This window comes from Phyllobates terribilis, unplaced genomic scaffold (genome assembly GCF_046119375.1).
Source record: "Phyllobates terribilis strain yellow unplaced genomic scaffold, ASM4611937v1 Scaffold_3__8_contigs__length_932513732, whole genome shotgun sequence".
In the NCBI taxonomy this organism is placed as follows: domain Eukaryota; kingdom Metazoa; phylum Chordata; class Amphibia; order Anura; family Dendrobatidae; genus Phyllobates; species Phyllobates terribilis.
The window spans coordinates 319,094,017-319,108,655 of NW_027362763.1; the positions used below are offsets into that span (position 1 = coordinate 319,094,017).

A 14,639-nucleotide genomic window follows, 5' to 3' on the forward strand; every position below is an offset into this window, starting at 1 on the left:
CGCCCACACCAGGCTCTCTATGTACATTGTATATTGATAGTGAGCTGCTTATCAGAGGAGGGGGGTGAGTCGGACTAGCAAGTGCATGCACATAGACCTGGAATGATAATCTAGTGATAAAACCTTCATTTTAAGTAAACAACAGCACACAGCTTGATATGTAACACATCACTAAATTCAGTGTTTTAACCCCTACCTCATGCTATCCTCAGATTACATAGCAAAAACCTGCTGACAAATTTCCTTTAATTATTGTATTCACAGCCCCCTGTACACATTATGATTCAGATTTAGTGCTTGCACTCGACAACTTTGATTGTTTTGTAGGTGTTGCATTGTAACATACTGTATGTACAGTTGTTTAATAAATCTTTTGTGGTAATATCAAAATCTGATGTGAAATAACATAGTTTATTGAAGAGAAATAGCCCCCAAAGTGAACTGATCTGTTTTACGAATATAAGTGAATACAGAAGTAGATTTAGGTATATCAGTGGATAAAATAAGTAAACTCAATGCTTAGTGTTCTAACAAATTGAATAAAAGTAAAAAAAAATCATAGTTTTATCTTGGATCTCAGTTTAGTGTAGCTTTCCAAGAAACTCCACCTGCCCTGCTCCTTCTATGGACAGAAGTATGCATTTGTTTAAATACTCATCATTTCTAGGAGGAGTGACAGAGCCAGAATGAAACTTTCTTCCCAGAGTGTGATAAAATGAACTTTTGCTCAAGCACAGGACTGATCTCCAAACAAACACTATTTGTCCCATGTATTAATAGCTTAATCACTGGGAAATCCCATTCCACAGACAGGCAAGCGGTGAGGAGGAGGGCAGTGCCCACCAACCAGCAAAACTGCTTATGACTCCTGGAAAAACTGAAGACATGTTTTAACCTATTGACACATCCCCCTCTGCTGATTCATTGATCTACAAGCTCTATATAGGAGGGAACCAAAACCCTTCCTCAGTCTATACAGCTGCAACTGGGAGAGCTACAGGATAGCCAGCAACCGGGGTAGGTGACATCTGGATTCTATTATGTTGCTCATATTCTCACAATATTTGTCTAATTTTCTTTCTTTCCTGAAAAGAATTTCTTTCTACTGAAATCTTCTGGATTATCCAAGATATTTGTGTGAAAGCTTTAAGCAAATATTGGAATTTTGTAATATTTTATGAACCGATCTCTTAATGCTACCTTTACTGACCTTTACAGACATTTAAATTCCATTTGGGTGGTCTAAATCTCAGCTTAATAATAAGGAAAGCTTCAGCCAGACAGTATAGATTATGTTTTTTTCCCTAAAATTTCTACAAAGCCTTTTGTCTCAGGAAGCTGCTAATAAAACAGATTTTGCATGTCCCTCTCTAACTTTTTAGTGGGAGACTGCTCAGTTCAGTTTACTTGGATTCGCTTAGGATGTATTTTGAAGCCTGAAAATATGGACAGTCATTTCTCATGTCCACCAATAGATTAATGTGCTTCCAACGAATCCAGCTCGGCACAGATTCTAATGAAACATTTCCAATGCAATGTATACACAAGCCAATTCTCAGTAATCCGCATGTATTGGTGAAGTGCACAGATTTCAGACCTAGAAGAGTTGACCTGGAAACTTTCCAATTCAAATGACGTTGCCTTTTGGATACAAATACAATGATTCAGTGCAGGTAAAGTAGAATATTGGGACCACATGAATATGTTTGTCAGGAAATCCTTCTACAAGCATAAGACAAACTTTTGGCTGAGCTCAATGTGTTTCCAAGACAAAATGCAGCCTGTGTACTTGTATTTAGGGATTTACTGAAATACCGTCATTGCGGAAAGGAGAAGGAATTTGTGCAGAACACTAGTCCCAGTAAGGAACTACATGAAAGTGATCACGTTAGATGCAGCTCTTAGAAAAAGCACATGACAGAAATGAACTCAATGGAGGCTTTCTGCTCCATCGCTGCATTTAGATTTTTACAATTTCATTTTATGTTTATGGATTCATGCATGATTTCTTCTTTCATTTCCAAAGTTTTTCCTACCTTGTTTCTTTTACTGAGACCCGTTGATTGGGAAAAAGACTCATTTTACACACTTATAGACAAGGCTTAAAGGGATGGACCATGAAAAACGTTTATAATTTTTACTTAGGATAGGCTATAAATGTATGTGGTCGTCTAGGACTGTGACACCTGTAGCAAAAAGGATGGGGATCTTGGATTAGTGGGATGATGCAGTAAGAGTTAGCTTTCACATCATTTCGAAAGAGAGCATGCGGTTTAGCTCCATGATCCTATAACTATGTTAGACACGTAGCTAAAAGGGAACCTGGCAGCTGATACGTGGTGCCCGATCTATGGGAAACATGGATCACATGCTTTACAATTTCAGCCATGTATATTTAAGACTGAAACGCTGCAGCATTTTGGAGGAAAACACACTTTAAAGGCTGCCGGGGACTGACTCCTACAGGTGACTAGTCGAATAGGCAGGTCTCTGGTGGCTTCTCCTCACCGGCTCCCCTTTGAGTGATGGGTATCTGTGTGTGTGCATCAGGAGAGACCTGTCCGTAATTGACAACGGCCGGGAGAAGCCACCGGGGACCCGCCTTTCCGACTTGTCTCCTGTGAGACTTGGTCCCTGGCAGCATTTAAAGTATGTTTTTCTCTGAAAGACTGCACCATTTCAGAGTCAGGTATACACGGCTGATATCAAACAGCCACTGTCTGTGATACATGCTGCCAGTTGATTGGGCAACATGTATCAGCTGTCATGTTCCCTCTAATTTTTGTATGATTGGGTGAAGAATCAGCCTCATCTTGTATTTTAAAGGGGTTATCAGGCACTACTCATTTTTTTTTTTTAGCAACTACCTGCCTGTTGTGCCTGGCGTCAACCTCTGCCAGCAGAAAGTAGTCACAGACCGCTCCTGCCGGTGATTCCGTGGCTCCTGCTGAGTTCACATCGACAGAGCAACACCTTGTCTTCCGCTCTGGTCTGATGGCAGGTTGTGACTTCCGACGTCATGCTGATTGATAGCCGGCTCCCCGCTGCCTAACGTTGGCAGTCACGCCCCATCAACAGAGCAGCCCGGAAGAGGAAGAGCTGCTCTATTGACGTGGAGCAACTGAATCGCCTGAGGCGGCACCAGGTAGAACAGGTGCCGGCTCATGGTTATTTAGGCCCATAGTAAAAAAAAAAAAAGTCCTGGATAACACCTTTAAATATGTAATGTCATCCTAACCAGATATTTCACATTATAGATTTGAAGTCTATCAATTAACAATGATTAAGTAAGTGCCAGGGTACAGGGATGGAAACACCCTGAAAGGGACCATTGTGCAAGGTCCGTATAAGCTTTGATATTTGTTGGCTCTGTATAGGCTTACGCTTAGTTGACAGAGGGCTCTGTTATCTCTTGGTTCTCAATATACTGCACAGGTTGCACATGTTATCTCTCTGCTTATATCCTAGTGGTTTGTGCTTGTTGACCCTCTGCTACTTATTATCATATAGGTGTGCTCTTTTTATAGCACTCTTGTGATATTTTATATCCTATTGATTTTAATTGGAAAACAGCTGTTGCATAATTACAATTGTCCCTGTGGTTTCCATATGTGATGCTACAATAGGAAACAACTCTGTGGACATTTTCTCATCCTTTATTCCTTAAGCCAATGTATTCCTGGCATTCTGTTTTCTTCCAGCCATTTGGGATTCCTGTGTTTTTGATGGCAATAAAAGTGTTGTCTGCAGAGCTATACTTGCCATCCAAAGCAGAAGAACCTTAAGGCCGCATAATTAGTGGAAAGTCTGCTGCATTTACATGAAATCTCATTTTAAGAAATCTCATGCACATGCTATGAAATATATCTGCGGAGTAAACTGAGATCTGCAGCATGTCATTTTTTGTAGCGGATATAGATATGAGTTTCTTGTATTGACATGCAAAGGGTGACACGTGTGGCTTCCTCGTACCTTTTTCGCAAAGATATCTGCTGTGGTTTTTTCTGCTTCGAGTATCACTGCAGAATTCAGAAAATATGTTTCATGGGAACTTAGCCTAACAGAAATAAGAAAGGAAGCCTTCTCAAGCCCAAGAAACATCTGCGTGACAGTGTGGGAAATCAGGGATGTTCGTGGGCGAAGCCGATTTTTTGGCGTGAACAAGCCGGAACCCCGAACACGAATTTGAAATGCCAAACAAATTCGCTCAACACTACTCACTATACATGAAATTGAGCATATTATGATTTTTTCCTACGTTGTCTCAAAGCACATCTGCCCCATCTGCCACACATCTTTTATCACTAACCTCCTCCTTTGGCCTTTCACAGCTTGCTAATTCTCCTACACATGAGGACGGGAACACATTGGACCTGATCTTCTCCAGGCTTTGCTCAGTACATGACTTTACTAACTCTCCCCTTCCACTCTCTGACCATAATCTTCTTTCATTCTCTGTCAAGAACTGTGACTCTACTCAAGACACTCCCACCGTCCACACTTATAGAAATTTACGTGCCATTAACACCTAGAAATTTATAAAAAGGTTGCAATCATCATTGTCCCCAATCTCCTCCCTCTCATGTCCCGACTCTGCATTGAAGCATTATAACAAAATAATGCTATGCGCCCTGGATGAAGCCGCACCTCCAACACAAAGGAAAATTTGGCATAGACGGCGACAACCATGGCACACGCTTCAAACACGTCTTCTCCAGAGGTACTCCAGGTGCGCTGAACGGCTGTGGAGAAAATCAAATCTGCCCGAAGATTTCCTCCATTATAAATTTATGCTGAAAACGTATAACTCTGCCCTTCACCTCTTCAAACAAACCTACTTTAACAACCTCATAATCTCACTTTCCAATAATCCTAAACGACTCTTTGACAAGTTTCATTCTCTCCTCAATCAAACAACACAGGCCCCGACTACCGACCTCAGCGCTAACGTTCTGGCCAATTATTTCAAAGGAAAAATTGACCATATCCGACAGGAAATTTTCTCCCAATCCCCAAATGTTATGCATGCTCTCCCCCGCCACATTGTATCTTGCTCATTTTCTGACTTCGAACCAGTCACGGAAGATGAAGTGATCAGGCTCCTTGCATCTTCTTGCCCTACCACCTGCACCAGTGACCCTATTCCCTCACATCTCCTTCAGTCCCTTGCTCCAGCTGTCACCACTCACCTAACTAAAATTTTCAACCTTTCCCTCTCATCTGATATCTTTCCCTCCTCTTTTAAACACGCCAGCATACAACCATTGCTTAAAAAAACATCCCTTGACCAGAACTGCACGGCCAACTACAGACCTGTTTCCAATCTTCCCTTTATCTCTAAACTCCTGGAACGCCTGGTCCACTCCCGTCTCATCCGCTATCTCTCAGACAACTCTCTTCTTGACCCATTACAATCTGGTTTCCGCTCTTTACATTCTACTGAAACTGCCCTCACTAAAGTCTCTAATGATCTACTAACAGCTAAATCTAATGGTCACTACTCCCTGCTGATTCTCCTGGATCTCTCTGCAGCATTCGACACTGTGGATCACCAGCTCCTCCTCACTATGCTCCGCTCTATCGGCCTCAAGGACACTGTTCTCTCCTGGTTCTCCTCCTATCTCTCTGACCGCTCCTTCTCTGTGTCTTTTGCCGGCTCCTCCTCCTCCCTACTTCCCCTTACTGTCGGGGTTCCTCAAGGATCAGTCCTAGGCCCCCTTCTTTTCTCCTTATACACTGCTCCTATTGGACAAACGATCAGTAGATTCGGTTTTCAGTACCGTCTGTATGCTGATGACACCCAATTATACACCTCTGCTCCGGACATCACCCCTGCATTACTACAAAAGACCAGTGATTGTCTTTCTGCTGTGTCTAACATTATGTCCTCCCTCTACCTAAAACTGAATCTGTCAAAAACTGAACTACTCGTCTTTCCTCCCTCCACTAACCTACCTGTGCCCGATATTGCCATTTCCGTTTGTGGCTCAACCATTACTCCCCAGCAACAAGCCCGCTGTCTTGGGGTCATTTTTGATTCAGATCTTTCTTTCACTCCTCACATCAAATCACTCGCTCGTTCATGTCATCTACACCTCAAAAACATCTCAAGAATCAGGACTTTTCTCACCTTTGACTCGGCAAAAACTCTTACTGTAGCTCTTATTCATTCTCGTCTTGATTATTGCAACGCTCTACTAATCGGTCTCCCTCTTACTAAACTCTCCCCTCTCCAATCCGTCCTTAACGCAGCAGCCAGGATCATATTCATCGCCAACCGCTACACCGATGCCTCTTCCCTGTGCCAGTCATTGCATTGGTTGCCCATCCAATATAGAGTTCATTTTAAACTTATCACTCTTACCCACAAAGCGCTCCATGCTTCAGTACCCCCCTACATCTCCTCTCTTGTCTCAGTCTACCACCCTACACGTGCCCTCCGTTCTGCCAATGACTTAAAACTAAAATCCTCCATAATCCGAACTTCCCACTCCCGTCTCCAAGATTTCTCGCGTGCTGCGCCAATTCTTTGGAATGCACTACCCAGGACAGTTCGATTAATTCCCAATACCCACAGTTTCAAGCGGACCCTAAAAACACATTTCTTTAGACTGGCGTATCGCCTAAACACACTCTGTCCGTCCCAGTTTTCCCCCATATTAAAATCTACTTCAACTTCAGGTTCACACCAACCATGCACTTAATAGCCTCTGTCAGGACAGTACACATACTGGCAGGACATCAGTCCATGTATTATTATTTATCCTATTCAGTATATCAAGGCTGCATTATACTATATATGTACATTCTACCTTTTGTGTCTCCCCCATTTCCTCATAGACTGTAAGCTTACGAGCAGGGCCCTCACTCCTTTCGATATGTGATATGCTTATTCTGTATTGTCTGTATATGTCCCCCCTAAAATTTGTAAAGTGCTGCGGAATATGTTGTCGCTATAAAAATAAAAACTATTATTATAAAAATAAAAACTATTATTATTATTATTATTATTAAAGCACAGCCTAGGAATTCCTACATAATTCACCAAAGGGATTGGCCCACCATAAAACCTCACACTACTACTTTTCCTTCAGTAAAAATGGATCTAGTGAAGAGTTGTGGCATTTACTTACATTGCTAAAGTGTATGGCAATGTGCATGTTAATCTGCAGATCTGAGTGCTGCAGTCCTACATGCCGCCACGTTCCCCACAGTCAGGTCTCTGCATAGCAATCCTAATCAGACAGTCCTGCAGACTGGCCATGGAGCCCCATATCTCCCATAGTCAGTCCTGTAGCTGTTTTCATTCTGGAAGGATTAATCCTTCTTTCCGTGCTTCTCTTATCTTCTCTTACCACTGCAGAATTCTGGGAATGTAAATCTTCTTATATCCCAATGGTCATAAATTGTAGACTGCAAGTGTATCATTTTCCATCTCCTACATGTGCGCCTGTACTTGACTTATGGGTGAAAAGCGCAACAGTTCACTGTAAGGCTGAATGCAGTTTTTGAAGCACTATTCTCAATCCCTCCGCAAAAACAAAAACTTCTCAGGGTCGGTGCACACAACGTCTTTTTCAAGGGGAGGAGGGGAACTAGAGAGGAAGATGCTAAAGGAAATTAGATGCTTTTTGGACATTTTTGACCCCCAATGGGGTTTTTTAGTGTTCTTATAGTGCTTTTGTGGTGTCTTTTGTGCTGGAGTTTTAGGTCATTTTTAACCTCATAAATAATGAAGAAACAGCTAGTGGTTTTTCAAGCAAAAATGCTAGTAAGACACTAAAAGAAAAACGGCCTGTGTGTCTGCCAGGCATCTTTAGAGCCTGCCCATTGACTTCTAGTATAAAGTATAGCGTGTTTTCAGAGTGGGAAACACCTGAAAAATGGTCAGCTCATTTTTTTTTAACCATTTGACGTCTTTGGAAAAAGACGTCATGTGCAAATATCCTAAGTGTATAGGTACCCTCAAAATGATTTTTATGCAACATAAAGAAAACTTGATACAATAAGGCTACATACATGAATAGATGTTACTATTGGAAATCTGTATGTCTATTTGTTACCTACATTTTCAGCAGAATTCAGATAAAATGTTACAAAAAATGGTTATGATGCTAAAAAGAATAATATTATAAGTGTAAAAGTCGTTTTAAGTTTTATTCCATAAATCAATAGTACACATGAAAATAAGGAACTTTGTAATATATCTTATCAGAGAAATCTGATTCTGTCTCTGCCAAAATTGATCAGTTATTATCAAAATTCTAGGTAAAATCCGTGAAGACAGACTTTCCCATAAATTACAAGTTTCCTATTTTCATGTATACTATTGACTTATGAAATAAAAATTAAAACGACATTTACACTTTAAAGTATATTTCCATGTTCATGTGTTTTATGTCGTTTTCAAAGTCAAAGTCAGAAATGGATCATAAAAAGGTTCCTAAAATGCCTGCGAATTTTCCTCTCTAATACGTTTTTGGATCTAAAAACTGCAACAAAAGCCTGAACTTGTAAATTCAGTTTTGAAGATGATTCCGAATTTGGCAAATGATTCCAATCAGACACCAGATCATATTTGTGCATATTACTATCAATGCTGTATGTAACATTTTTAAAAAAAAATCACGTGGCAAGTGCCATCTTTAATGTAAATTGACTGGTGCGGAGGATATGAAGTCTGTAGGATGTCACTTTATGCTCTGGATGTCACTGCAGATTTGCAAAGGGTGAAATGTGCAGCTGAGCCTCAATAATTCCACCTCAAAATCTGCAGTCATTTTTACCATTGCAAGCAGAAGGTCTATAGCGGAAATGTTCCATGTGTTTATACCTTAAAAGGTCTCATTTTTGGTTAAAGGTATATTTCGAAGCAAATAATATAGACAGTAAAGATTGTTCTGGAGAACCACCCAGCAGCTCTCAGCATGTGTGGGCGCCATTACTTCTTTTGCTAACACTTTCGAGTTTATGCGAGCATTACTTACAAGCTTCCTGACATCCCTTGTTTACGCTAATCACTGCCAGACACAGGCTGCTTCTTCCATGTACAGAACTCTCATGTGTATATTAGGGTCTATAAGCACGGATATATGAATGTGCCCAGTGCTAACTTACACATTACATAGTAACATAGTTTTTAAGGTTGAAGGAAGACTAAGTCCATCTAGTTCAACCCATAGCCTAACATGTTGATCCAGAGGAAGGCAAAAAAAAACCACGTGGCAAACACTAAGCTCCACATTGGGGAAAAAAATTCCTTCCTGACTCCATACAACAATCAGACTAGTTCCCTGGATCAACGCCCTATCAAGGAATCTAGTATATATAACCTGTAATATTATACTTTTCAAGAAAGGCATCCATGCCCTTCTTAAATTTTAGTAGTGAATCACTCATTACAACATCATGTGGCAGAGAGTTCCATAGTCTCACTGCTCTTACAGTAAAGAATCCCCGTCTGTGATTATGATTAAACCTTCTTTCCTCCAGACGCAGAAGATGTCCCCTTGTACCCGTCTCAGGCCTCAGAGTAAAAAGATCAGTAGAAAGGTCTTTGTACTGTCCCCTCATATACTTGTACATAGTAATAAGATCACCCCTAAGCCTTCGTTTTTCCAAACTAAATAACCCCAAGTGTAATAACCTGTCTTAGTATTGCAGACCCCCAAGTCCTCTAATAACCTTGGTCGCTCTTCCCTGCACCCTCTCTAGTTCAGCTATGTCTTTCTTATACACCGGAGACCAGAACTGTACACAGTATTCTAAGTGTGGTCGCACTAGTGACTTGTATAGAGGTAAAATTATGTTCTCCTCATGAACATCTATGCCTCTTTTAAAGCATTCCATTATTTTATTTGCCTTTGCAGCAGCTGCCTGACACTGGCCACCAAACGTAAGCTTGTTGTCCACCAATACACCCAGGTCTTTTTCAGTAACAGTTTTGCCCAGTGTTTTACAATTAAGCATATAATTATACATTTTATTTCCTCTGCCCAAGTGCATTACCTTACATTTATCCCCATTAAAGCTCATTTGCCATTTATCAGCCCAAGCTTCTAGTTTACATAGATCCTCCTGTAATATAAGATTGTCCTACTCTGTATTGATTACCCTGCAGTGTTTAGTGTCATGAATAATATATGTTAAAAAGAAGGGGGCCCAATACTGACCCCTGTGGTACCCCACTGTTAACTGAGACCCAGTCTGAGTGTGTTCCATTAATAACCACCCTTTGTTTCCTATCATTGAGCCAGTTCTTAACCCACATACATATATTTTCCCCTATCCCCATTGTTCTCATTTTATGTATCAACCTCTTGTGTGGAACCGTATTAAAAGCTTTTGAAAAGTTCATATACACAACAATTACATTACAGTTAAAACAAATGCATAATACATTTATAAAAAGCGCACTCTCATTTTCAGTATGGTCCATTCATGTACAAAAATTGGGGTCGATTTATTAAGACTGGCATTGCCCACAGTAGTCTTAATTAAGAGCTCGCTGGAGTACCCGGGCCCGAATTAATTAAGATACGCATGCCACTTAATGAATTTGGTGCATCTTCTCTGTGGAGAGCGCCTGTGTGAATATAGCCACAAATGCTACTCCACTCATATTCCTCTTGTAAGAAATGCCGCCACTTTTTAATGAATTTGATGGGCAGGCGTAGCCACAACCCCGTCTCACCCCTCCTGCTCCCCAACTCAGCGCATTTTCAAATTAACATGAAAATACCAAAACTTACAAAATCTTTTCGCAGCTCTACGTTGCGCAAACATATTGAGACGGTTTAAGCTATTTTTCTGGTGTAAAAGCTTTGATGTATCCTCCCAACACTATACAGAGGAGTCACTAAAAGTTTTTTTTCTAACTTTCTAAAAAGAGTTATTGATGGCTGATATCTAGATATCTACATGCATAAGAAGATTATCGTTGCTGACTGCTCTATAAATATATTTGCTTGGATAGTCATGTTTATTTTGGTTTAAAACAGCTCAAAACCAACATATATCTTAACATCAAGATTTATAGATATTATCTTTTATTGGATAACCATCTGCCCACTGAACTTGTACTCAGGAAATATGGCTTAATCACAAGCTAAGCAACTGCAAGAGCAGGAAACGAATCTAAGCAACTGTTTCTATATGACAGGTGACAGGTCGCCTAATGAAGAGGACAAATTACCTGCAATAAATGTGTATTTTTGCATGGTGTAAATGCCGCTGTTCTCCTGATTCTGGTGTTATTTTGTTCCTGCACCTCTCCATTCCTGAGATATAGCCCCCTATTACCTACACGCAAATTTAGTATTTTTAGCTCAGTGGTCCTATACTCTTCTCTCTGTGATTCTTCTTGAGGACCACGACCAGCTGGATAAAAAGTCCACATTCATATACTGAAAGAGTGGCCATATGTCAGGAGCTCAGAGGCATAAGAACAAAGAAGAACAATGCCAGAATCAGGGGAACAGCGGCATTTACACCAGTTAAAAAAAAAAGAGATTTAGGACAGGTGACAGGTCTGTTTTTGTGTATTAAGTGACTTTGAAGATAATCAGACATCTTTGTTTTGTGAATAGATCCCATCCCTTGCTTAGCCTAGTTATCCTGTGAATATTATTTATCACCTATCCCCAGAATAGGTATTCAATATACTGTATGATCATTGGGGGGTCAACCTCTGAGACTCCTACAGATGATAAGAACAGAGGTCTCTTATGCCCCAGTGTGAGTGAAGCTCATGGGTTACCACTACTTCAGTCACTGCATGTGGGAGCAATGGTCACGTATGCGCACTACCATTCTCATAAACCCAAAGAAGTAAATGGGGAGGCGGTCACACGTGTGTTCCACTGCTCCATTCACACAGAATTTAGGGAGCAGTGGGGGCGCCAGAAGTCTGAGCCTCAGTGATCCTATATTTATCACCTTATCACTGATCCAGGTGGATGATATTGCTTGGATAGTTTTGTTTTAGATTGTGAGCCACAATGGGGACAGTAGTGATAATGAATGTAAAGAGCTGTGGAATATGGTGGTGCTAATATATAAGCAAAACATAATAATAATAATAATAAGAAATAATAATAAGTGTATCAGATAAGTCTTTTTTTTCAATACAATGCGGCAGGATGATGATATATTGCATTATTACGGCGATATAGCGGAGTTCAGCTTGTCATTTAGAAGTTTGTCATTTCATGTATTTTATGCGTTGTGTCTTAGCTCACCAGATCACAATGTGTATTTCACCATTATATGGGGTTATAATGAAGGGGAATATAATAATAAACTCCTGTCTGTATCCATCAATCACCTCGTCATTGTGTGCTGCATTCAGTTACGTGGAATGTCTTGAACTTATCTTGGTTGCTTATAAAATAACCTGAATTCTTTACTTAATCCGAACTTCTGCTGACTATTAAATGTAATAAACATCTGTGGGTGAACTGGATGGGCAGATCCTGGCATACACGGTATCATATATATCCACTATTGCAGGTTTGGTTTTCATTTCTGATGCACAGCACAGAAGACTGAGCAGGCGACGAGTGTTTGGAAGTCTTCCTAAAGCAGTAGACTGTAAATTGTACTGGACCGTCAGGATGGGAGGGCAGGCGAGGATAAGAGGCTGCTGCCTGGATTCTTGGATTCTGTGCTGCTCTGAACAGTCGCTCAGGGTACAAAAAAAAAATTACCAAGTAATCTTGTAATTGTAGAAGCTCAATGTGATGTCAGGACAGGAGCACGGCTCTCATGTTCTGCTTTCTGCTGGGATTGGAGAAATCATCAGAAGTGCTAGTATGAGGGTATGTGCCCACTAGCAGGAGCCGCTGCGGCCACGACGCTGCAGGGCAGCCGCGCGCCTTCCGCCCTCATTATGCAAATGAGCAGCCGCGATTTATTTATTTTTTCACATGCGGACTTTCCTCTTTGATGCTAGTCTATGGCGAAAGTCCACATGCGGACCCGCAAGAGAAATTGGCATGCTGCGGTCCTGAAAGACGCGCCACATGTCAGTTTCCAGAGGTGATACGCAGCCTCAGATGAACGCATAATGGACGTGGGATTTCTAGAAATCCCATCCACTATCCTGTAACATCTGGACGCTGCGGGTTTGATGCTGCATAAATACACAGCTTTAAACCCGCAGTGTCTCCTGATTGTGGGCACATACCCCGAGGGTTACTGCTTGCAGAATAGATCAGACAAACCGTTTGGTAGGTAAGCTAGCCCACGAGGTAGGGGTGAGAATGGTTTGTGCTAGTCAATAGAAAAATATATACTCTCTACAAACAGTGCTTTTTTGTGGCTTCTTTTCACACTTTTGATATGTGGCACCCCAGGGGTCTGGTTACCACAGTAATAGCAATATTACGTCTGAGAGCAGGTGGGAGGTCTCCTGGTCAGGAACCCTAAGCATGCAACACTTCCTGCCCAGTCCTGGGAGGGGAAGAACTTCCCCTATATAAACTGGGGCTGAGGCGGGGTTAGAGGAAGAAGAGGAGTCCCAGACAGAGACACAGTCTGGTCTGGAGTGGAGCAGATACAGGGAGAGCAAGATCAGGAGCTCTGTGGGAGCAGTGATAAAAGGGGTCAGAGACTGGAAGCTGTAGAGCTCGTCCTGACTGAAGAGATCTCACCGGACACGGAGTCCGAGGCTGTGGGGACTGATCCATACCCAGCAGCAGAAACCGACCGGCAGGGGATTTCAGGTCCTCTGGCCAAGAAACCCGAAGGCACGGTCACACGCAAGGGACCAGCACCGCCGTTGTGGAGCGGAGGCTACCAGAAGGCCCCAAGTCACCGGCCATATGGGTGAGCACCACACGGTACACTCAGGGACGTGGGCTACTTTTACCCGCTTCTAGCAAGGTAGCCAGGGAGAGTACAATAAGTTGGGGAGGCTTACACCTCCGCCTGGCCGGGGGAGATCCTATCTGCTCACAGACTGACCAGGCCCCGATCGCTAGCCAGTACTCCCGGGAGGGTCTACCTTTGCCACCAGTAAAGACCCTGAACTACACCGCACCGTTTCTGAGTGGTTCCTGGTGCCCGCGTGCAATTCTGCTATCCCCATCATCCGCGTCCGCTGCCCTGAGGCCATACCCCTCCCGTTGGGGGTTATACTATCCACGCTGCACAACTGTACCACCGGCCTCAGCGGTCTGCCCTGCAGCGGCGGCTTCATAACCGCATTCAACGGGTGGCGTAGTCGAACACTATAACATCTTCTACTAAATTCTGCCACTTGGTTTGACACCCTGGGCACGGACCGGATCGTCGCCACGAGGACTACTACCCCTATCAGATCCGGCTCCGGGTAGTCCCCGCGTGCGCAACGCTACACAACAGAGGCCCAGGGGGCGCGTCAACTTTGGCGTAGTCGGCAGGATCCCGTGCCCGCAACCACCGGGTACTGCGTGCCTGAAAAAAAAAAAAAAAAAAAAAAGGGACTGTTAAACTTACCTGTGGTGAGGATTCCCGCCATCCGACGCCATCTTCTGCCTTCTTCCCGCCATCCGTGGAGTTTTCCCGCCATCCGACGCCATCTTCTGCCTTCTTCCCGCCATCCGTGGAGTTTTCCCGCCATTGGACGCCATCTTGAGGACGCCGCGCGGGAAGAAGAG

The 14,639-nt window shown here is 42.5% G+C and overlaps 1 protein-coding gene across 1 annotated transcript in view; it reads left to right on the top strand.

Moving 5' to 3' along the window:
- Positions 1 to 676: 676 nt before the first annotated feature.
- Positions 677 to 14,639, top strand: part of LOC141259310 (uncharacterized) — a 30,740-nt gene continuing 16,777 nt past the window's right edge. The window contains exon 1 of the mRNA XM_073675055.1: positions 677 to 1,017. The gene's annotated coding sequence lies outside the window, so the exon portion shown is untranslated. The remainder of the gene's footprint in view (positions 1,018 to 14,639) is intronic.